An 18,943-nucleotide genomic window follows, 5' to 3' on the forward strand; every position below is an offset into this window, starting at 1 on the left:
GTGCAGTACTTCCAAGACGACATCCTCATCTTGGGTAAATCAAAGAGTGATCACGATGCAAAACTGCACACGGTCCTGACCATCCTAGCGCATAACGGTCTCACTGCAGAGTGGGGAAAATGCAAGTCCGGAGTGGGATCAGTGACATACTTGGGCCACGAGATAAGCGAAAGAGAAATCGAACTGAAACAAGCAAATGTGACCGCTATTAAAGAAGTGCCTACGCCAAAAAGGAAGGAAGAAGTCCGCTCATTCGTAGGCATGGCTGAATATTATAGCAAGTTCGTTCCCCACTTTCCCTCCAAAATGCATCACTTAAGACAACCCTTGAAGGAGAAGAACACCTTTAAATGGACAAAAGAAGAACAGACGGAATTTGAACTATTAAAGCAGGACATCTGTGCGGCCGTGCCTCTCAAGCAATTTGACCGGGCTTCCCTATCTATACTGACCACTGATGCTAGTGACAAAGGACTAGGGGCGGTTCTAATGCAGACGTTTCGGGAAGGAGAGGTTAACACTGTCAGCTTTGCCTCCAGGTCCCTGGCTCCAAATGAGGAGAAATTCAGTGTTATAGAAAAGGAAATGTTGGCAGCAGTGTGGGCCATGGAACGGTTCAGACAATTCTTGTGGGGTTCAAAGTTCTTACTCCGCACAGACCACAAGCCACTGGTGAGAGTCCTTAACTTGAGCGGGCATGCACACGCGACGATGACACTAAGACTACTCGATTATGTCTACGAAGTGGAGTATATCCCCCGGACAAAGAACAAGGTAGCAGATTTTTTGAGCCGAGCAGCTGCCATGAAACCGGCTACAGAACAAGAGCCCTCAGAGTGGGAAGATTACATAGTGGCACTCATGCAAGACCATGAAGGAGTGATCAGCAGTTAAGAATAGGAGGAAGCGTACTGCAACGAAGAGACCTTGAAGGCAGTGAAGAGCTACGTGACTCAAGGATGGCCGGACAAAAGGCACCTGGACAGCCAGTTTAGGAATTACTGGGAAGTCCGGGAGGAATTATCCATTGGGGACAATCCAGTGTTCCTGCTCTGAGCGGACAAGGTAATACCTCCACAACTGCTAATTCATCACCTCCTGGCTATCCTAAACGAGGGACACCTCGGAATAATGAAGACAAAAGCCAGGGCGAAGGAGGCGTATTGGTGGCCGGCAATGGACAATCAAATAGAGAAACATGTTAGGTTGTGCGAGAGTTGCAGCTGGGCGGAAAAGGCGCAAGTCCTACTATGTCCACCCCTAGGGAAGATCACTTGCCCACAAGACTGTAGGAAATGCTCTCCGTGGACATCTTGGGACCCATACTGGACACCAACGGGGTACCCAAATATGCGATTGTCCTGATAGACAGGTACAAAAAGTGGCCGGAGGTGGAAATTTGGGAGGAACCGACACCAAACCCATACTTTCCTTCCTCACAGCCACTTTCTTGAGGGAAGGAATTCCCAAGGTAATCACGTGTGACAATGGACCATAATTCATTTCAATCAAGTGGAACGCGTTCTTGGACCACAACGGTATAGTAGTCAAGCACAACCCTGTGTATCATCTGGCGGGAAATGGACTAGCGGAGAGGTTTAACAGGGTGATAATGGGCTCTGTTCAGGCAGCAATTAGTGCAGGCAAGGACTCGGAAAAGGAACTACAAAAGATGCTGTGGGTATATCGCAATACCCCAGCCAACACAGGGTACAGCCCGTTTAAAGTACTCAGAGGATGAGACCCTTTCACAAAAGACAACCTAACATGGAAACAACTGGTGGTCCAAAGTAAATGGTCCCCGGCTGTAGTATGTCGCAACATGGACAGAGCACAGGCCTTGTACACTGAATACTATAACAAACGTCACAACCTAAAGGAAATGACCTTGGAGAAGGGCGAGTGGATGAGAGTGAAACAAGCAGTGATGAAGAAAAAAGGCGACAGTAAGTCTAGTCCTCCATTGCAAGTAATAGGGCCGTATGCCAGATCGGCCTTGCTAAGTGACGGAAAAGTGTGGTCTCAAGATAGAATGGCACGATGCAACAAAGTCATGAAGTGGGAAGGCTCGGAAGCTGGGAGGTCACCCACCCCAGAGGAAAGACCAGGACTGGAAAGGACACAAGAATAGGTAGGGATCAAACAAGATACCATCTTCACGGAGCAGAATGATGAAGTACCGTACGGTCCAGCGGAGTGTGAAGGGGAAAGATCAGCCTCTCCAGTCACGCCTTGCGGCCCAGGTACGGAGACTATGGAAAGAGAGCAGAGGAAAAAAGCAATGGGAAGTGCCAGCCCTCCAGGCAGTGACTGGCGAATGAGAGGCAGCCCAAAGACAACACGTACCAGGATGGGCAGGCTGATCAATGCACCCAAGTGGTTTGAAGACTATGACATGGAGACCAAGTAAGACTATGATGTACCTGTTACACTGACTACCACAGTAGTTTAGGGACTATTTCAGCATCTTCCTTTGTTTGATTAATATTGTGTTTGTAGTATTAAAGGGGGGAGATATGTGGCGACGCGCTCTAGTTGCTCGGAGCGTGCGCCAGTGCATTGTGGGAACGTGCCTGCGGCCATTTTGAGATGCAGGGAGTAGCGCAAGCGGCAGGTCATGTTTCCCGGCGCTCGGGAGATAAATTCTAATTTAAACAAAATACACGTGTCTGAGTCTTTGTATAAACGGACTTCCATAAACTGGCGGTGAGGCTGTGAGACACAGCACCATTCTCTGTGGCACCGGACCCCGCCCAGCACCACATTTTCATCCGGAGCGTGGCAGAGGAGCTTGAATCACCACGAGGCAGGAGGGGCACCCCTGCAGTCCCCGAACACTGTGCGTCTGAAGACGTTTCCCCAGGAGAGTGCAGGAGAGGCACAAGTCCAGCGCAGAACCGCAGGAACACAGTGCGTGTACCACACACACCACGGGCCAACAGCTGTGTCCCTACTTTCATACAAGCGCGCGGGCATCGTGATGCAAATAAAAAAAAAAAGGAGGCACGTCTGGCGAGTGGTGTGCGATGTGCGCGCACCTTGAGGAGAGAAGAGAGCCAGATGGCGGCTCTGCTTGTGCCTGTGTGCATAGCCACACGCAGTATGCCACACAAAAAGCTGGTAGGTTTTTCAAGCCCACTAACTAAATGTCTTTCAGAACATGCGCTGGCTGGAGCGAGACCTAAAAACGACAGAGGAACCCAGAGATCCTGTTCCTCAGGAATGTGGGGGAGGGGAGAGCGCCATCGGAAATAAGGATCTGAGGCTGTGCTGAGGCTGGTCCCCAGGGGTGTGTGGGAGGGGAGAGCGCTGTCACAAAAAGGAACTGAGGCTATGATGAGGCTTGTCCACAGGGGTGTGGGGGAGGGGAGAGTGGGGTCACACTAAGGGTCAGAGGCTGTAAAGAGGATGGTTAACAGGGGTGTGGGGAGGGGAGAGCGCTATCACAAAAAGGATTGGAGGCTGTGATGAGGCTGGTCCACAGGGGTGCGGGGTAGGGGAGAACGATGTCACAAAAAGGATCTGAGGCTGTGCTGAGACTGGTCCACAGGGGTGTGGGGAGGGGAGAGCGCTGTCACAAAAAGGATCTGAGGCTGTGATGAGGCTGGTCCACAGGGGTGCAGGAGAGGGGAGAGCGGGGTCACAAAAAGGATCTGAGGCTGTGATGAGGCTGGTCCACAGGGGTGTGGGGGAGGGGAGAGCGGGGTCACACTAAGGGTCAGAGGCTGTGAAGAGGATTGTCCACAGGGGTGTGGGGGAGGGGAGAGCGCTATCACAAAAAGGATTGGAGGCTGTGATGAGGCTGGTCCACAGGGGTGTGGGGGAGGGGAGAGTGGGGTCACACTAAGGGTCTGAGGCTATGATGAGGCTGGTCCACAGGGGTGTGGGGGAGGGGAGAGCGCTATCACAAAAAGGATCTGAGGCTGTGATGAAGCTGGTCCACAGGGGTGCGGGGTAGGGGAGAGCGGGGTCACAAAAAGGATCTGAGGCTGTGATGAGGCTGGACCACAGGGGTGTGGGGAGGGGAGAACGCTGTCACAAAAAGGATCTGAGGCTGTGATGAGGCTGGTCCACAGGGGTGTGGGGAGGGGAGAACGCTGTCACAAAAAGGATCTGAGGCTGTGATGAGGCTGGACCACAGGGGTGTGGGGAGGGGAGAACGCTGTCACAAAAAGGATCTGAGGCTATGATGAGGCTGGTCCACAGGGGTGTGGGGAGGGGAGAGCGCTATCACAAAAAGGATCTGAGGCTGTGATGAGGCTGGTTCACAGGGGTGCAGGAGAGGGGAGAGCGGGGTCACAAAAAGGATCGGAGGCTGTGATGAGGCTGGTCCACAGGGGTGCAGGAGAGGGGAGAGCGGGGTCACAAAAAGGATCGGAGGCTGTGATGAGGCTGGTCCACAGGGGTGCAGGAGAGGGGAGAGCGCTATCACAAAAAGGATCTGAGGCTGTGAAGAGGATGGTTCATAGGGGTGTGGGGAGGGGAGAACGCTATCACAAAAAGGATCGGAGGCTGTGATGAGGCTGGTCCAGAGGGGTGTGGGGAGGGAAGAGCACTATTACAAAAAGGATCGGAGGCTGTGATGAGGCTGGTCCACAGGGGTGTGGGGAGGGAAGAGCGCTATCACAAAAAGGATCGGAGGCTGTGATGAGGCTGGTCCACAGGGGTGTGGGGGAGGGGAGAACGATGTCACAAAAAGGATCTGAGGCTGTGATGAGGCTGGTCCACAGGGGTGTGGGGGAGGGGAGAGCGGGGTCACACTAAGGGTCAGAGGCTGTGAAGAGGATTGTCCACAGGGGTGTGGGGGAGGGGAGAGCGCTATCACAAAAAGGATTGGAGGCTGTGATGAGGCTGGTCCACAGGGGTGTGGGGGAGGGGAGAGTGGGGTCACACTAAGGGTCTGAGGCTGTGCTGAGACTGGTCCACAGGGGTGTGGGGGAGTGGAGAGCGGGGTCACAAAAAGGATCTGAGGCTATGATGAGCCTGGTCCACAGGGGTGCAGGAGAGGGGAGAGCGGGGTCACAAAAAGGATCTGAGGCTGTGATGAGGCTGGTCCACAGGGGTGTGGGGGAGGGGAGAGCGCTATCACAAAAAGGATCGGAGGCTGTGATGAGGCTGGTCCACAGGGGTGTGAGGGAGGGGAGAGCGGGGTCACACTAAGGGTCTGAGGCTGTGCTGAGACTGGTCCACAGGGGTGTGGGGGAGGGGAGAGCGCTATCACAAAAAGGATTGGAGGCTGTGATGAGGCTGGTCCACAGGGGTGTGTGGGAGGGGAGAGTGGGGTCACACTAAGGGTCTGAGGCTGTGATGAGGCTGGTCCACAGGAGTGTGGGGGAGTGGAGAGCGCTATCACAAAAAGGATCTGAGGCTGTGATGAGGCTGGTCCACAGGGGTGCGGGGGAGGGGAGAGCGCTGTCACAAAAAGGATCTGAGGCTGTGATGAGGCTGGTCCACAGGGGTGCGGGGGAGGGGAGAGCGGGGTCACACTAAGGGTCAGAGGCTGTGAAGAGGATTGTCCACAGGGGTGTGGGGGAGGGGAGAGCGCTATCACAAAAAGGATTGGAGGCTGTGATGAGGCTGGTCCACAGGGGTGTGGGGGAGGGGAGAGTGGGGTCACACTAAGGGTCTGAGGCTATGATGAGGCTGGTCCACAGGGGTGTGGGGGAGGGGAGAGCGCTATCACAAAAAGGATCTGAGGCTATGATGAGGCTGGACCACAGGGGTGCAGGAGAGGGGAGAGCGGGGTCACAAAAAGGATCTGAGGCTGTGATGAGGCTGGTCCACAGGGGTGTGGGGGAGGGGAGAGCGCTATCGCAAAAAGGATCTGAGGCTGTGATGAGGCTGGTCCACAGGGGTGTGGGGGAGGGGAGAGCGCTGTCACAAAAAGGATCGGAGGCTGTGATGAGGCTGGTCCACAGGGGTGCAGGAGAGGGAAGAGCGCTGTCACAAAAAGGATCTGAGGCTGTGATGAGGCTGGTCCACAGGGGTGCAGGAGAGGGAAGAGCGCTGTCACAAAAAGGATCTGAGGCTGTGATGAGGCTGGTCCACAGGGGTGCGGGGGAGGGGAGAACGCTGTCACAAAAAGGATCTGAGGCTGTGATGAGGCTGGTCCACAGGGGTGTGGGGAGGGAAGAGCGCTGTCACAAAAAGGATCTGAGGCTGTGATGAGGCTGGTCCACAGGGGTGCGGGGGAGGGGAGAACGCTGTCACAAAAAAGGATCTGAGGCTGTGATGAGGCTGGTCCACAGGGGTGCAGGAGAGGGGAGAGCGGGGTCACAAAAAGGATCTGAGGCTGTGATGAGGCTGGTCCACAGGGGTGCGGGGGAGGGGAGAACGCTGTCACAAAAAGGATCTGAGGCTGTGATGAGGCTGGTCCACAGGGGTGCGGGGGAGGGGAGAACGCTGTCACAAAAAAGGATCTGAGGCTATGATGAGGATGGTCCACAGGGGTGCGGGGGAGGGGAGAACGCTGTCACAAAAAAGGAACTGAGGCTATGATGAGGATGGTCCACAGGGGTGCGGGGGAGGGGAGAACGCTGTCACAAAAAAGGATCTGAGGCTATGATGAGGCTGGTCCACAGGGGTGCGGGGGAGGGGAGAACGCTGTCACAAAAAAGGATCTGAGGCTATGATGAGGCTGGTCCACAGGGGTGTGGGGGAGGGTAGAACGCTGTCACAAAAAGGATCTGAGGCTATGATGAGGCTGGTTCACAGGGGTGCAGGAGAGGGGAGAGCGGGGTAACAAAAAGGATCTGAGGCTGTGATGAGGCTGGACCACAGGGGTGCAGGAGAGGGGAGAGCGGGGTCACAAAAAGGATCTGAGGCTGTGATGAGGCTGGTCCACAGGGGTGCAGGAGAGGGAAGAGCGCTGTAAGAAAAAGGATCTGAGGCTGTGATGAGGCTGGTCCACAGGGGTGTGGGGAGGGGAGAGCGCTATCACAAAAAGGATCGGAGGCTGTGATGAGGCTGGTCCACAGGGGTGTGGGGGAGGGGAGAACGATGTCACAAAAAGGATCGGAGGCTGTGATGAGGCTGGTCCACAGGGGTGTGGGGGAGGGGAGAACGATGTCACAAAAAGGATCGGAGGCTGTGATGAGGCTGGTCCACAGGGGTGCAGGAGAGGGGAGAGCGGGGTCACAAAAAGGATCTGAGGCTGTGATGAGGCTGGTCCACAGGGGTGCAGGAGAGGGGAGAGCGGGGTCACAAAAAGGATCTGAGGCTGTGATGAGGCTGGTCCACAGGGGTGTGGGGAGGGGAGAGCGCTATCACAAAAAGGATCGGAGGCTGTGATGAGGCTGGTCCACAGGGGTGTGGGGGAGGGGAGAACGATGTCACAAAAAGGATCGGAGGCTGTGATGAGGCTGGTCCACAGGGGTGCAGGAGAGGGGAGAGCGGGGTCACAAAAAGGATCGGAGGCTGTGATGAGGCTGGTCCACAGGGGTGCAGGAGAGGGGAAAGCGGGGTCACAAAAAGGATCTGAGGCTGTGATGAGGCTGGTCCACAGGGGTGCAGGAGAGGGAAGAGCGCTGTAAGAAAAAGGATCTGAGGCTGTGATGAGGCTGGTCCACAGGGGTGCGGGGGAGGGGAGAACGCTGTCACAAAAAAGGATCTGAGGCTATGATGAGGCTGGTCCACAGGGGTGTGGGGGAGGGGAGAACGCTGTCACAATAAGGATCTGAGGCTATGATGAGGCTGGTCCACAGGGGTGTGGGGGAGGGGAGAACGCTGTCACAATAAGGATCTGAGGCTATGATGAGGCTGGTCCACAGGGGTGTGGGGTAGGGGAGAACGCTGTCACAATAAGGATCTGAGGCTATGATGAGGCTGGTCCACAGGGGTGTGGGGGAGGGGAGAGCGCTGTCACAAAAAGGATCTGAGGCTATGATGAGGCTGGTCCACAGGGGTGTGGGGGAGGGGAGAGCGCTGTCACAAAAAGGATCCGAGGCTGTGATGAGGCTGGTCCATAGGTGTGTGGGGGAGGGGAGAGCGCTGTCACAAAAAAGGATCTGAGGCTGTGATGAGGCTGGTCCACAGGGGTGGGCGGGAGGGGAGAGCGCTGTCACAAAAAGGATCCGAGGCTGTGATGAGGCTGGTCCACAGGTGTGTGGGGGAGGGGAGAGCGCTATCACAAAAAAGGATCTGAGGCTATGATGAGGCTGGTCCACAGGGGTGCGGGGGAGGGGAGAACGCTGTCACAAAAAGGACCTGAGGCTATGATGAGGCTGGTCCACAGGGGTGTGGGGGAGGGGAGAGCGGGGTCACAAAAAGGATCTGAGGCTATGATGAGGCTGGTCCACAGGGGTGCGGGGGAGGGGAGAACGCTGTCACAAAAAGGATCTGAGGCTGTGATGAGGCTGGTCCACAGGGGTGCGGGGGAGGGGAGAGCGCTGTCACAAAAAGGATCTGAGGCTGTGATGAGGCTGGTCCACAGGGGTGCAGGAGAGGGGAGAGCGGGGTCACACTAAGGGTCAGAGGCTGTGAAGAGGATTGTCCACAGGGGTGTGGGGGAGGGGAGAGCGCTATCACAAAAAGGATTGTAGGCTGTGATGAGGCTGGTCCACAGGGGTGTGGGGGAGGGGAGAGTGGGGTCACACTAAGGGTCTGAGGCTATGATGAGGCTGGTCCACAGGGGTGTGGGGGAGGGGAGAGCGCTATCACAAAAAGGATCTGAGGCTGTGCTGAGGCTGGTCCACAGGGGTGCGGGGGAGGGGAGAGCGGGGTCACAAAAAGGATCTGAGGCTGTGATGAGGCTGGTCCACCGGGGTCTGGGGGAGGGGAGAGCGGGGTCACACTAACGGTCAGAGGCTGTGAAGAGGATGGTTCACAGGGGTGTGGGGGAGTGCTGTCACAATAAGGGTCTGTGTTTTTGAGGACACTGCTCCTGTGAACGTTGTTTAATTTTTTATGCTTCTAAACTGCTTGAAATGAAACTTAAGCTAACTTAGCCAAAAATGTCCATCTTGAAGTGACGCTGCACAACACTACGTGATCCCTTATGCCAGTATTATTTCTTGGATAAATATAGAGTTTGCAAACTTCTGACTAGACTATTGTGAGCGTTTCCAGAAGCATCCTTTTTCTAAGTCCTATAAAAAAGCGTACTTATACTCTGTAACACAGAAACCCTCTTTCCCACTCTTAACATGTGACCCTCTGCTGGATTTTCTATAGCACTTTCCTAAGTTCCTTAGTATTTGCATGCTTTGCTACTAACTTAACTGATGTTATATATCATGTATCTTGCCTTAATATTCAAGACATAAACCTTTTGAATTTTGAGCCGTGTCTGTCAGTCTTAAACTGAGAATGTTACAGTTCCTATTATCAACTTGACATCACATGTAATAGGGATGGGTCCACTCAGGGAGCACCAAAGTCCGTATAGGGACTACACCGCTCCTGGTTCGAGCTTTGGCGTACCCATAGTAAGGTTATGAGAAACTGGTTTGCACGCGGACTGATCTAAGCGAGAGAGGACAGGAGTAGTTATGCAGGTAGGTCGCAGTAGGTAGAAAAGGGGGGTAGTGTCTAGAAAGGGACCATAGGGGAGAGATCCAGAAATAATGCCACTTGCTTGTGAGTGAAAAGGGGGAGCAGTGCAAACGGGGGTGAATAGTAGCATCTGTCAAATGCCATGCATGAAGTCCTAATCACCCTGAAGAAGGGCAGTGGGAGAGACAGAGTGGAAGGGGAGCTGTTAGAGAACAGAGAGGGGCAAGCAGTCGGACATGCTGGAGCTCATCAAGGCCTGGCTGACCTATAATCATTAAAAATCATTTGGCAAAAGCAAGAGTGACAGGAGAAAAGAGAAGGAAAGGATGCGAAGTCTGCCATGAAGTTCAGGCTTAGACACAAGTGGGCTTATTTACAAGGCCCTTGCGCCACTTTTGCGTCATTTTTAACATGGGAAAAGTGACGCAAAAGTGGCACAAGGGGCGTGTAAATCTGCTCCAAGGTTTCTAAAAATGGCAGATGGCGAGAATGACGAATACAAAATGTATAGAGCAGGATTGTCTGAGACAAGCAGGGATATAAGGAGTGAAGACATCATAACTGAAGGTTTACAGGCCCGTGTTAGAGAGGTGCATGGAGAAAACAAACCCACTGTAATTAGAGTTTACATATGAGGTCCCATTTTGGCATCTGCACAAACTCTACACTTTCAGTGTAATTAGAGCTCTGAGGTTCAGCGTTGTAGATATATTCTTAAAGTGTCATCTTTGCAGGGTGCACAGAATGACATTCTGCACTACTTTTTGTTTTTTGTGTGCAAATCCCAGGAGGAGGTTGGGTTCATTTTGCACCAGGTATTTTAGGGTCTCCAGTAGCTGTCTGCTGTCAAATTCCTATTGTGGACAATACCATCCCCTACAGAAGGCTTTGGGCCAGCCCACAGATTACCATTGGTTGATTTATTTATCATGTAAACGCCCAACGGGGGCCTGAGGAATTTATAGACCAGTAAGGGCGAACTCCGTAACACTATTCACCAAACACACAAAAGACCTCGGGTCTGTCGAAAGAGAGTGGGAGAGAAAGAAAGGCTGACTAAGAGGAAGGCGACCCTTTAAAGGACGGTTTCCCTCACCCACCAGAGGTGGCATGCTTCATCATCTGGAATCCTCTTTGCACCATGAACCCTAGTCATGTTGTGGGCTGCAACCCCTACACATGGGAGGGGAGCTTAGGGATGTTTTAGTTTTCAGAGGGGTCATCACTTAAACCCAATGTGAGCTAGTAAGGTGTAGTGAGGGGTGCAGTGCTACTAGTGAAGTGAGTTAAAACTAACTACAAGGTTTACCACAGTGCTTTCTTCTGGCTGCCTTGTGCTAGGATTAAAAACAAAGAAAGAAAACAAGATGTACGAAAAGAACCATTAGATTGAATTGCAATGGATTAGATCGACATGTTTCAGCCTAGGCCGAGAAAGTATTGTGGCTTTCTTCAGGTTCTTGTATAAACTACTGCTGTGCTAGTGGTGTCTAAAACTTTTAACAGAAAGTGTTGAAAGCAGTGGCAAGTGTGTTGGTAAATCAAGTATAATACTAGACCAGTGACCCATAGGTAATCAGATAGTTGGATGCAGCTGTGGTACCTGCAAGTGTCAGGCGCAGTACCCCAATTGTCCTTAGCATGTATGCTTTAGGTGCATGTGCATCGCCGACCACTCTGTCCGGCTGGAAGGCATCCGCGCACTGCTGAGGGGTCAGAATACATCCATCAGCTCTTCCCTCAGCGGGTTGAAGACTATACTTCAGGGTGCGAGGCGGATTCCCGAGGATGAAGCATGCCACCTCTGGTGGGTGACGGAAGCCATCCTTCAATGGGATGCCTCCCTCTCAGTCCGCCTCTTACTTTCTTTGTCTCCCACTCTCTTTTGATAGACCCGAGGGCTTTGGTGAGTTTGGTGTTTTATTTATCACTCTGCTTTCCTTGCTTCTTATTCAGTGGCTTTCCTTCCTCCTCTTGTTTTTGTTGTTCCTCTGGAGTGCAGCTCCTTCATCATCATCCTTTTGGTTGTGCGACTCGTGTCCTTCCGCTGCTCGCATCAGGATAGAACCTTTTTCTTTCTCTTTGAGCACTCCATGGCAGTGAATGTATTTTCTTGCTCTCTCTCCGTGTACTGCTCTCCGCCGATATCCAGCCCTGCACTCTCTGTGTTGCCCCCCACCTTCACCTGTCACCCGAAAAAACACAGCAGCATGTAGATTTTCCAGGTCTGGATAAAGAGCAAAGTTAGCTGGGTTTATTTTCTTTTTTCTCCTATTTCAACATGTTGCATGCAATGTTTTCTCTTATTATTGTTCACTGTGTGTGGCAACTGAATTTGTGTGTGGTTTCTTTATTCAGTCATGCACTCAACCAAATGATGGAGAGAGGAATTACGTGGAGTGCAGGTAAGAAGCGACCCCCATCTTGATAGCAAACGGGGCTCTCCTCAATACCTTCTAAAGTAGCCACTTACAGTACCCATGTTATCATAAATAGTGTCTCACAAATTGAATCGCCAAAAACAAAATGCTCTTGCGCTATGAAACTTTACTTAAAAAATACCTGCCTACCTCAAAGCGCTTCAGTGCCTCATCAAGGGTAGAGAGCGCTATATAAATGATGCTACACTACAATAAAAGGATTTAAGTCCTGTAAACTTTGCAACCGCCCTCTGTTTGGACTTGGATGACTAAGGTAGGTAGCCACCGTTGTGTGTGTTTTTATGTGTGTGTGTGTGTGTGTGTGTTGTGTGGAGGGGGCTGTTCATTTATGTTACTGCCAAAACTGCTGCCTGAGGAAAGGCCTGGGACCAAAAATAACTTTAACAAAGGCGAGCAATTTGCCAACAGTCGTTCTTCGGAGCAGTAAAATCTGAATGAAATAAAGCTGCATTGGGCTATCAGTTCAAAGCAAGGCGTATCTAACTTGTCTTGTGTCACTGAGTGTTATCTGAACCTGCACTCATTCTCTGCCTCTGTGTCGACCCTGCAGTCCTCCAAGGGAAGGGGTACCCTGAGCTCTTGGCTGACATCCGTCAGTATCCATGTTTTTTTTCTGTCTTGAACGCGCCTGTGCTGGCAGTGACATTTGAAGATAGAGGCAACGTGGGCCCTGGCACAGGGCGCCAGCCTTCCAGGGCCCCCTTGACAGAGCCAGCTCTGATCTGCAAAGAGTCTTATACCCTGATGACTGAACCTTCTTAAACAGATTGTTTTAAATGCTGATTTCCTTTCATTTATTTTTAATGTAGGTGATGTGAGAGTCTATGACAGACATTTCACAGAAATATGCTGTTTTTATGTTTCATGCAACATCCATAAAAAAAGTTCTTTTAGAACAAATCAGGACCTCACATATGAGAAATGAGGTCAATCAATCAATCATTGACACTTATAAAGCGCGCTACATACCCGTAGGGTCTCAAGGCGCTGGGGGGGGGGGTGCCGCTACTGCTCGAACAGCCAGGTCTTCAGCTTCTTCCTGAAGGAGAGGTGGTCTTGGGTCAGGCGCAGGTCGGTCGGGAGGGAGTTCCAGGTCTTGGCGGCCAGGTAGGAGAAGGACCTTCCTCCTGTAGTCGCTCTTCGGATGCGGGGGACGGCGGCGAGGGCGTGGTTGGCTGATCGCAGGTGGCGTTTGGGAGCGTAGAAGTTGACTCGGCTGTTGATGTAGCTCGGGCCTTGGTCGTGTAGGGCTTTGTGTGCGTGGGTGAGGAGGCGGAAGGTGATTCTTTTGTTGACGGGGAGCCAGTGAAGGTCTCTCAGATGTCCGGAGATGTGACTGGTTCGTGGGATGTCGAGGATGAGTCTGGCTGAGGCGTTCTGGATCCGCTGGAGTCTCTTCTGGAGCTTGGCGGTGGTACCGGCGTAGAGGGCGTTGCCGTAGTCCAGTCGGCTGGTGACGAGGGCCTGGGTGACGGTCTTCCTGGTCTCGGTGGGGATCCACCAGAAGACCTTCCTTAGCATGCGTAGGATGTTGAAGCACGCCGAGGAGACGTTGTTGACCTGCCTGGTCATGGAGAGGGAGGAGTCCAGGATGACGCCCAGGTTTCGTGCATGGTCTGTCGGTTTGGGTGCGGTGCCCAGGGCGGGAGGCCACCAGGAGTCGTCCCAGGCGGAGGGTGAGGAGCCCAGGATGGGGACCTCCGTCTTGTCCGAGTTCAGTTTCAGGCGGCTGGTCGACATCCACTCGGCTACCTCTTTCATCCCTTCGTGCAGGTTGGCTCTGGCGGCGGCGGGGTCGTTGGTCAGGGAGAGGATCAGCTGGGTGTCGTCGGCGTAGGAGATTATGCTGAGGTTGTGTTTGCGTACGATGGCCGCGAGGGGGCTCATGTAGACGTTGAAGAGGGTGGGGCTCAGAGATGATCCTTGGGGGACGCCGCAGATGACTTCGGAGGCCTCTGACTTGTACGGTGGTAGGCGGACTCTCTGTGTTCTTCCGTCGAGGAAGGAGACGATCCATTCCAGCGCCTTGTCCTGGATGCCGATGTTGCTGAGGCGCCGTACTAGGGTGCGGTGGCAGACCGTGTCGAATGCCGCGGAGAGGTCTAGGAGGATGAGGGCCGCTGTTTCTCCATTGTCCATCAGGGCTCGGATGTCATCGGTGGCGGCGATGAGGGCGGTCTCGGTGCTGTGGTTGGCTCGGAAGCCGGACTGTGAGGGGTCGAGGGATCCGTTCGTCTCGAGGAAGGCGGCCATCTGCTTGTTGACGGTCTTCTCGATGACTTTGGCTGGAAACGGGAGGAGCGAGATGGGGCGGTAATTCTTGAGTTCGGTGGGGTCCGCTGTGGGTTTCTTGAGAAGAGCGCTGAGTTCGGCGTGCTTCCAGCTCTCGGGGAAGGTGGCGGTGTCGAAGGATGTGTTGATGATGTCTCGCAGGTGGGGTGCGATGACAGCGTCGGCCTTGTTGAAGACGTGGTGAGGGCAGGGGTCGGTCGGTGATCCGGAGTGGATGGAGTTCATCGTGCGGATGGTGTCTTCGGTGCTGATCGGGGTCCAGGCGTGGAGGGTGGTGGTGGGGGGTGGTTGTTCGGTCATGGTGTGCGTTGGTTGGTTGTTGAAGCTGTTGTGTATGTCCGCGATCTTGTTGTGGAAGTATGAAGCGAGGGAGTTGCAGAGGTCTTGCGATGGGGTGATGTCGTTGTTTCCTGCGCTGGGGTTGGAAAGCTCTTTCACGATGTTGAAGAGTTCCTTGCAGTTGTGTGCGTTGTTGTCCAACCGGTCCTTGAAAGCTGTTTTCTTGGCGGCGCGGATCAGCTGGTGGTGTTTCCGGGTGGCAAGTTTGAAGGAGGTCCTGTTGTCCGGTGTCGGTTCCCTTCTCCAGACTTTCTCGAGGGCTCAGCAGTTCTTCTTGGAGCTCTTGAGTTCGTCGGTGAACCATGGGGCCTTCTTGCTGCCGGGTCTGCTAGGCGGGGTCCTCAGTGGGGCGAGTTCGTCCGCGCAGTTGTTGATCCACTTCGTGAGGTTGTCTGCGGCCTGGCTGGGGTTCGCTGAGCTGGCAGGAGGGTGCTGGCTCAGGGAGGTGGCGAGCTGGTCTGCTGTGATCTTGTTCCAGCTTCTGCGGGCGGCCTGTTTCTGGTGGTGGTGGGTCGTCGTTCTCTTGAAGGTGAAGTGGACGCAGCTGTGGTCCGTCCATTGAAGCTCTGTGGCGTGGCTGAAGTCGATGTCTGTGCTGGAAGAGAAGACTGCGTCGAGTGTGTGTCCGGCGAGGTGGGTGGGGGTGGACACCAGTTGCTTGAGTCCCAGGTTGGCGAGGTTGTCGAGCAGGGTGCTGGTGTTGCGGTCGTTGTTGTTCTCCAGGTGAAAGTTGAGGTCTCCCAGGAGGATGTAGTCAGCAGAGGGGAGGGCGTGCGGGCTGACGAAGTCGGCGATGTCCTCGCTGAATTGCGTGCGTGGTCCAGGGGTCGGTAGATCAGGGTGCCTCTGAGGGTGGTGTTCGGGTTGGTGTGGATCTGGAAATGCAGGTGTTCGGCGCTGGTCAGGGTGTTGTCGGTGCTGGTCGTGAGACGGATGGTGCTCCTGTGGACGATGGCGATGCCTCCTCCCATCTGGTTGGCGTTTCGGTCCCTCCGGACGATCTTGTAGCCCTCTGGGATAGCGATGGCGATGTCGGGAGCTGAAGAGGCGTTCATCCAGGTCTCCGTGAGGAAGGCAACGTCAGGGGCTGTGGCGTCTAGGAGGTTCCAGAGTTCGATGGCGTGTCTGTGGACGGAGCGGGTGTTGAGCAGGATGCACTTGAGGTGGGTGCTGCTGGTGTTCGACTTGGCGGGTGCTGGTGCGAGGCTGGTCCGGGTGCAGGAGAACTTGCAGGTGTGGCAGCTGAAAGGTCCGTGGGTACCTCGTGGAGCGGCTAGGTGGCATTCTGGGAGTCGGCCGGTGTTGAGTGCGTTGAGGGTGGCGGCGGAGTACGTCAGGCGGGTAGGTCGGGCTCTTCGGGGGCCAGGGGTCCTGGCGCTGGTCGCGATCCGGTCGCGGACGGGCGCAGACGGGCTTACCTTTGGCGCGCCTTCGGCACACAATCGGCGCGCCCGCTGCGCGTGACCGCTGCGCGTTCGCACGGTCGCCATTTAAGGCCAAGTGCGCGGGTGGGCGGAGCAGCTGGGAGGCGGGAGCGGGGAGGGTACAGAAGAGAAAGGGGCGGGGCTAATGGCGGTGGCGGGAAGCGGGAGCGGGGAGGGAGAGCGGAGGGCGGCGAGGTAGGCGGGCAAGCAGGAAGGAGACAGGCACAATGGAGGTCAAAAACACGAAGAGAAAAACGGCACAGAAAAAACAGGCAATAATACAGGACAAAACGGGGGAAAAACAGTGGGAAAACGATCTCGGGCACAGAAAGAAAACAAGCACAAATTTCTGACAAAACGGGCAAAACCAAGGGGAGCGCTCAAGGCGGCAGCGAGGACGGCGCTGAGGCAGAGGCAGGCACTGGGGGCACACGCAGCAGCTGGTGGCCGTGCGGCGCGGGGGTGTCCCACAAGTGGGTCACACTCACCTGCGTCGCACGGTCGCCATTTAAGGCCAAGTGCGCGGGTGGGCGGAGCAGCTCGGAGGCGGGAGCGGGGAGGGTACAGAAGAGAAAGGGGCGGGGCTAATGGCGGTGGCGGGAAGCGGGAGCGGGGAGGGAGAGCGGAGGGCGGCGAGGTAGGCGGGCAAGCAGGAAGGAGACAGGCACAATGGAGGTCAAAAACACGAAGAGAAAAACGGCACAGAAAAAACAGGCAATAATACAGGACAAAACGGGGGAAAAACAGTGGGAAAACGATCTTGGGCACAGAAAGAAAACAAGCACAAATTTCTGACAAAACGGGCAAAACCAAGGGGAGCGCTCAAGGCGGCAGCGAGGACGGCGCTGAGGCAGAGGCAGGCACTGGGGGCACATGCAGCAGCTGGTGGCCGTGCGGCGCGGGGGTGTCCCACAAGTGGGTCACACACACCTGCGTCGCACGGTCGCCATTTAAGGCCAAGTGTGCGGGTGGGCGGAGCAGCTGGGAGGCGGGAGCGGGGAGGGTACAGAAGAGAAAGGGGCGGGGCTAATGGCGGTGGCGGGAAGCGGGAGCGGGGAGGGAGAGCGGAGGGCGGCGAGGTAGGCGGGCAAGCAGGAAGGAGACAGGCACAATGGAGGTCAAAAACACGAAGAGAAAAACGGCACAGAAAAAACAGGCAATAATACAGGACAAAACGGGGGAAAAACAGTGGGAAAACGATCTCGGGCACAGAAAGAAAACAAGCACAAATTTCTGACAAAACGGGCAAAACCAAGGGGAGCGCTCAAGGCGGCAGCGAGGACGGCGCTGAGGCAGAGGCAGGCACACGCAGCAGCTGGTGGCCGTGCGGCGCGGGGGTGTCTGTCCCAGAGATCATTTGCAGTAATATTAGTGAGCTGCTGCTGTGGGACAATATTGAAAACACAAGTCACTATCCCAGAATATTAGCTGTAAACACATTTAGGCTTTGGAAGAGTGGGCCTGTGCACACAGCGACCTGGCCAAAGAGGGCATGAAAGAGCTGAAACTGGATCATAAATTCAAGGCTGTTCCGAACCTCAAAATCCGATTGGTCTAGGGCCCCCAAAATCCTTCAGCTGTCTCTGTGTGTGCCCTCATCCCCAGAACACTGCGCGGGCCTTGAATCCCTGTGCGCATCACAAGGCAGAACCCTGCGCGGGCGCTCATGCGCGCGCATTAGAGGGAAGCCAGCCATGAGAGCCCAGGCTTTGGCACACAGAGGCAGCATGTAGACACTGGGGAAGGGGCAGCCGCTGCACTCACCCCGTGTGCATTTGAGGCAGAAGGCTCTGAGTGCCCGCATGGGGGCTGTCTGTTCTCCCAAAGGGCAAACAATCTGCTCCCTGTGCTGCGGCAGAGACCAAATGGCTCGAGCATTTGCTCTAGTTCAGTCTTGTGGAAAGTAAATGGTAAATGTTGTCCTTTAAATGTTGTCACTTCGTCAGCAGCTGTTGTGTTATTTTAAGTAATCTGTTACTTTTAAGCTGGATCATGGGAAACAGGCTTTTTAAATTTTGTTAACAGTTTTATGTTTATGATGAATACAAATATTGAATTCAATGTTCATTTTTGAGATATCCTAGAAATGTGTTTTCTTTTCCTACAGTATTCCCTATTTTTTCTTTTTTTAAATAGTACTTTTCAAACATGCAAAATGAATCAATTAACAGCAACTTTATAAAGGTGTGACCTATTGGCTTTGCCAGTTTTTGTCTAAAAGTGAACATTCAAATTTCACCGAAATTCCTACTTACACAAGAGACACACACTCTTGTAAGCTAAAGCTTTCTGCCAGTATTGATTATGGAACCGTATTTGGTGGGGCAAACATGTGGATATAATGTTTGAAAAGAGGTGTGGATCAAGCTGTGAAGGAGGTGTTTCGGGTTTATAACCCAGATTTCAGGTGTAGAAAGCTTTGAGGGCCTTCTATTGAATGGAGAAATAAGTGCTTAAATCTGTTAAATTCAAAGCATGGCTCGTTTTTTAGCCATAGAATGTCCATTAATGTTACCTGAAATGTTTACTTTGTTTCCCCCCTCAACCCCCCTCCCCCAATCATATCCTTAACTCCCTCTACCCCGGATCCATGCCGTGTAAGAAAATATGCTGTAAATTAGGGAATAAAGTGGGATTATTTTACTGGGGATGCGTTGAGCTGCTTGGTGTCAATGCCGCAGTGCCTTCGTCAGGCGCAGTATCCGTTGGTATCTGGGGTAAGTGAGTTCTCAAAATTCTTGGGTCAGACAATCAATGCACGGCCCCCATGTCTTTTGAAAGGGTATCTCTCGGTGCTCTAGGGCTGCTGTGATTTTCTCCTGCCAAGAAGGTCCCAAAGTCGTTGTAGCCATTCTCAATATCCTGGAGCTTTTGCGGTGCCCCGCGTGTCAGTATTGCCAGTCTAGCTCCCTCACAGGGCCATCGTTATAGCCCTACCCCTAGGGAACTGTAATG

The sequence above is a fragment of the Lissotriton vulgaris genome, chromosome 2_2 (assembly GCF_964263255.1).
Source record: "Lissotriton vulgaris chromosome 2_2, aLisVul1.2, whole genome shotgun sequence".
In the NCBI taxonomy this organism is placed as follows: domain Eukaryota; kingdom Metazoa; phylum Chordata; class Amphibia; order Caudata; family Salamandridae; genus Lissotriton; species Lissotriton vulgaris.